Source organism: Suricata suricatta, chromosome 5 (genome assembly GCF_006229205.1).
Source record: "Suricata suricatta isolate VVHF042 chromosome 5, meerkat_22Aug2017_6uvM2_HiC, whole genome shotgun sequence".
NCBI lineage: Eukaryota > Metazoa > Chordata > Mammalia > Carnivora > Herpestidae > Suricata > Suricata suricatta.
In genome coordinates, this window is record NC_043704.1 from 49,398,026 (window position 1) to 49,403,856 (window position 5,831).

Below are 5,831 nucleotides of genomic sequence, written 5' to 3' on the forward strand. Positions count from 1 at the left end.
GTGCAGGCTGTTGCATAGAGAAACATCGGTTTTTAACTCATTTGAGAAAATACCATGTGATTGCAGGATGATATGGTAAGAGTATGCTTAGTTTTGTAAGAAACTGTCAAACTGTCCTCCAAAGTGGCTGTACAATTCTGCATCCCACTAGCAATGAATGAGAGTTCCTATTGCTCTACATCCTCACGGGCATCTGGTGTTATCAGTGTTCTGGATTTCATCCATTGTAATAGGTGTGTAGTCATATCCCTTTGTCCTAATTTGTAATTTCCTATTGATACATGATGTTGATCATCTTCTTATATTCTTATTTGCTATCCATGTATCTTCTTGGGGAGGGATCAATTCAAATCTTACACATTTTTAAAATTGGGTTGTTTGTCTGCTTATTGGTGAGTTTTAAGACTTATTTGTATAGTTTGGATGACAATCTTCTATGAAATATGGGTTTTGCAAGTATTTTCTCCCAGGTTGTAGCTTATCATTTCATTCTATTAATGGTCATATAATTTATGGATTTTTTAATATATTTATTTAATTTAGAGAGACATAGTGAGGAGGGGATGGGGCATGGAGTAAGAGAGAGAATCTCAAGCAGGATCCACACTCAGCACACAGTCCAACTCAGGGATCCTCTGACTGTGGGATCATGACCTGAGCTGAAATAAAGCATCAGACACTCAACGACCGAGTCACCCAGGCACCCCTGAGCATTTACTTGTTAAATGTGTTGCCATATTAGACTCTGGGCTTCTTATGGGTGAGGATTAGGTTACATTTCTTTTCAGTTTCTTATCCCAGTGCTTGGCACATAGCAGAATTAAATACCGTTTTAGGAATGGATGATATTGTTTGTGAAGTGAGTCATTAATGCCTTGCTACTCAAGGGATGGTTTTCAGATCAGTAGCATGGACATCTTCTGGGAATTTTTAGAAATGTAGAATTGCAGTCATAACCTACTAAATAAGAATCTTCATTTTTCACATGATCATTCAGATGATTTGTGAAGCTTAGCCTTTATGAACCCACATGTCCCCACCAGGAGTCACGTGTGGCAGGAAGCCAAGTCACATTCCTAGTAGACTCATTTGGAAAGTTCTATTTTAGGCAGGAACAGGAAGGGCCTCACCACCCAGCCCAGAAAGTAAAAATGGCAAGTGAGAAAGAAAACATTATTGCTTTATAGACGTTGTGCTAAATTTGAGAACACAGAAACTGAAAATCCTATGTTAGAAATCAAGGTACAGATTCAAAAGCAAGTTCTGGAACTTGATCTTTAAAATCAAAGTCTATTATGAAGTTAGTAAGGGTAAAGGTTCCATGGGAATCACTTCATCTGCAAACAATCTATGGTCACAGACTAGGCAGCTAGTTTGTTACATTCTGAAGTGACATGGTTGAGACAGATTCCATTACTGCTCAACACTGTTTATAGCATAGATGAAGAGATAGCAACCAATCAAAAAATATATTCTGATAGTTGAATTGTTCTCAGCCCTCTGTCTCTACCAGTCCTTGACCACCTGAAACAGAAAGAAGTCAGACTGGGTAGGAATGGTAAATTGGAGAGCATGGCCTGGGTCCAAAGACAAAATACATTTCCTACCAATTCCAACCCCTAAATCTTGCTTGACTTTGAGACTTATTTATAGGAAAAGTTAGATCTAGAGAGAGATACTCAACCAGCCATGTGGGAGATGTCAGTCTGCCTCAAACCTCCCTAACTGCAAAGGAAGGGAGCCAGGGATGTGATGACAGCCCCTTTGCCTTTAATGCAAGGGCTCCTTCCAGAGGTTAATGTGGTTAAAAGAGCTAGAGGCGCTGCCCATCTCTCCAATCAGTTAAATCGATCCTTTTTCTGTACAGAGAAGTCTGCAAGAAGGTAGATCAGTGGAGCACCCTATTCTGGAAGTTAAGATAAGAATGTGAGGAAAGCAAAAGAATTATTTTGTTCTAATTTTGGTAAGAACTTAATGGGGGTTAAATTACTGGAGGAAGTGACAGGATAGGAGCCAAATTTTAGGTGGAATTGTCTTCTAAATAGTAATAGGTGGTTACAAAGTGGTTTCCTGTATACTATACCAAACAATTTATGCATTGTGAGAGCTCTACTGCAACTATTTACTCTTTACACTTTTTGGTTGTTTAAGATGTGTGTAACTAAAATGCTGATATAGCTATACACTTTATTTTTATTTTAGGCAATATCATTATAATGTTATTCAAGTCTTAATCAAAGCTTAACAATTAATAAATAATTTTTATTTATTTATTTTTTCAATAAAAGGAGGGTCAGGACTGGCTAGAATTTCATCAGGTTAGAAACCTTCACCTTTTCAAACTACCTTACAATGGCTAAAAAGGACAATAGCTCCAAACCAGATAACTACAGGTTGAACTGCTTTTTAAACTTCTGGGAATGTGTGCTTTCTTTGAGTGATACTCTATGTAGAGATTGAATAATACAGGATCTCAACTTTCATTTGAGCGATATTGACATTTAGTGTGTCTCTCAAGTTAAGATGTGCAACTTATTGTTTTCCAAGTAGAGTTGGATCAATAGGTGAGCTGTAGCTCATAGGTTGACTGAGTCTTGTGCCCTGGGGCTTTCTATGTTCCATACCAAGCATTAATGATCACAAGATACTATTTTACCTCTTATGATTCTTTTTTAAAATTTTTTAATGTTTATTTATTTGAGAGAGAGAGAGAGAGAGAGAGAGAGAGAGAGAGAGAGAGAGAGAGAGACATAGAGACATAGAATCTGAAGCAGGCTCCAGGCTCTGAGATGTCAGCACAGAGCCCAATGTGGGGCTTGAACTCAGGCACCTTGAGATCATGACCTGAACCGAAGGTGGAGGCTTAACTGATTCAACCATCCAGCTGCCCCAACTCCTATGATTCTTAATGATCACTTGACAGTAATGAAGTAATGTTTATCATGACAGATATCTACTATTTATTGAGTGCTCGTTTATGTGTAAAGCATTGTTCTAAGCCTTTTAAGTGTCTGACTTCCTCAATTTACATAATCACCTTAAGAAGTAGGTAGTTGTCGTGTTCATTCTGCTGAGCAGAAAACTGAGGCACATAATGGTCAAGTAACCTGTCCAAGTTTACAGAGCTAATAAGTGGTAGAATCTGAATTGTGACCTAGTAATCTGATTCCAGAACCCATGTTCATCCTGCAACATCAACTGAAGGAGCAATGGAGGATTTGAGCTGTTCTGGATTCATTCTATGATGCTTAGATCTCTCTGCTGAAGCTGACCCAGAAATGTTGGATTAATCCCTGTAATCCATGTATAACACCATGTAACCCAGTGATGCTTTCAGTTCCCAGTTTCCAGTTCTTGGCCATTGAGAGAAGAAAGGAGTTTTACCAGGCACAGATCTGAAACTACATCGGAGAGCATAATATGCTGATGTCAAGGACAGATCATCAAATGGCGATCAGGGTAAGTATGTAAAGGAGGATACAAAAATGGGCAGGCTACAAGGAGGGTACTATAATGAGACTAGGCATATTGGAGACTAGCACCGGGCCCCGCAGCATGCATGCAACTGGATCTGAGCCAATTGCACTTGAATGCAGGAGTCTGTAACCTTGGTCATGCTCAAGCCTGGTACCACAGTGAGGGTACACTTAAAACGGAAGATAAAGACAAGTCTGCAGACCTGTGTGAAATTGAGGGATTGGTAAATCTTACGGTTGTTAGCAACAGTGATAGGGGGAGGTAAGGGGCTTGGGCAGACCCCAAGCCTCTCTTGGGGGAGACCTGACTGCTGTCTCCCCTCCCCAAGAGAAGCATCAATGTGTTTGAAGAACCAATTAGACAAACAGTGATGAAGCCAAGAAAAAAATAAGGCCCAGAGACTCAGGAGTAAAATCATTGGGCCAAAATTTCAGTGAAGGTAAGTCTGACCACTTCTGAGTTATCAAAGCACCCTGATGGCCTTGGGGAAAAATCAGGTGTCCCATTTGCTAAATCCCACATATCACAAAATGTCCTAAGTTTAACCTCTTTTAGTGGCAATCGTTTTCAAATTATGCTGATCACGCGGTATATGATTCTCCAGGGGGCCAGAGTAACATTCAATTCAATCCGTTGGGGTTTTTTTTTGTCTGTAAAATACACTGCCCTATTCTGCATTGCAAGTATCTCCACTGTCTTACCACATCTCAGAAACCTCAAAAGTGGTATGAGTAGTGGATGTAACATGTCGACACACATCCTCACACACACACACACACACACACACACACACACACACGTACATATACATATACACAGACATATAAATATACATACATGTGTAATTTTAGTTAAAAATGAAAATAAAAATTAATTAATTTTATCATTTATTAATTTGATTTATATGGTTTCCACTGGGTGGAAGAAAAGAGCAGCGTGTAATAGTCAAGGATGAAAATGAGTCTTTCAGTGAATGTATCTTGGTATAGAGTTTTTACTTCAGAGTGGTGAAAAATAGTTGCGTGGTTAAATAATAACAATATATAAAGAAAAAAGCCATGCCCCCAAGTTGAAAACAAACTCAGTTGCAGCACCTGGGTGGCCCAGTTGGTTAAGTATTCAACTCTTGACTTCTGCCTCGGTCAGGATCTCTCAAGAGCCGGATCTCATGGTCATGGGATTGAGCCCTGTGTCAGGCTCTGTGCTGACAGCATTGAGCCTGCTTATGAGTCCCCCTCTCTCTCTCTTCCTCTCCGCCCCTTCTCCACTCATGCACACTCATGCACACTCATGCTCCCTCTTTCAGAAATAAATAAAAGTTAAAAGAATCCCAAAAAATTACTTTAAAAACTAAAGAAAACAAAAGGAATCAAGCTTAACTGTACCTCAGGTCTATAACCATGCATATAGAATAATTATGATAAATGACTTTAATCAGTGTTTTAACTATACATCCCTGTAGAGATCATATTATAGGAACAAAAGAGCCATATAGGTATTTTAATGAAAACAAGACTGTACTATATGCAGTTATGTAAGATGCACTTTAGGTAAAAATATGTAAGTTAAAAGTAAAAGTGTAGAAAAAGAAAGCACACAAACATCAATCATATTAAAGCTGAAAAGGCTGTATTATCATTAAAACTACAGCCTGAGACACAGTTTGTCAGAGATAGACACTTCATAGTAATGTAAGAGTCAATCTCTCAAGAAAAAGGACAATTCTAAATATGTTTGAACTTAACAGTAGTACTTCAAGATACATGAAACAAAAACAGAGATTTAGGGCAGCACTTGACAAATCCACAACTTAAGCCTCAGTTGAGAACCCCAGGCATAGACAATAGATCAATGGAGTAGAAGAGAAAGCACATGGGTAGAAAATAAGTGAAGACCTTATGCATGAAAATAAAGACTAAGATATCATTGGATTTTGTATGTCCCAAGCACTAGGAAGGTCATGGTGGGTCTGCTCAGTTATCAGATTTGGAATATATTTAATAGACATTGGGAGAGCCATTGAATGGTTTGTGAACAAGGCATTTACTTCAACCTTCTGAGAATTGCTATGGTCTGAACATTTGTGTCCCTCCAAATTCCTAAGTTAATACCCTCACTGCAATGGCAATGATATTAATAGGTGGGGCCTTTGGAAGGTGATTAGATCAGGAGGGTGGAGCCCTCATGAGTGAGAGTAATGCCTTACTAGAGAGACCCAAGAGAGATCCTACAGCCTTTTCCACCACATGAGGATACAATGGGTAGTCTGCACCCTGATCTTTCTTCCAGCTTCCAGGACTGTAAGAAAGAAATGTTCATTGTTTATAAGCCACCCAGTTTATGGGATTCTGTTA

At 39.0% G+C, this 5,831-nt stretch overlaps 1 long non-coding RNA gene across 1 annotated transcript in view; it reads left to right on the forward strand.

Annotated features, from left to right (window-relative positions):
* Positions 1–3,205: 3,205 nt before the first annotated feature.
* LOC115291678 overlaps positions 3,206–5,831 on the forward strand; it is a 5,187-nt gene continuing 2,561 nt past the window's right edge. Inside the window, exons 1-2 of the long non-coding RNA XR_003908616.1 lie at positions 3,206–3,459; positions 3,806–3,916. This is a non-coding gene — a long non-coding RNA (uncharacterized LOC115291678). The remainder of the gene's footprint in view (positions 3,460–3,805; positions 3,917–5,831) is intronic.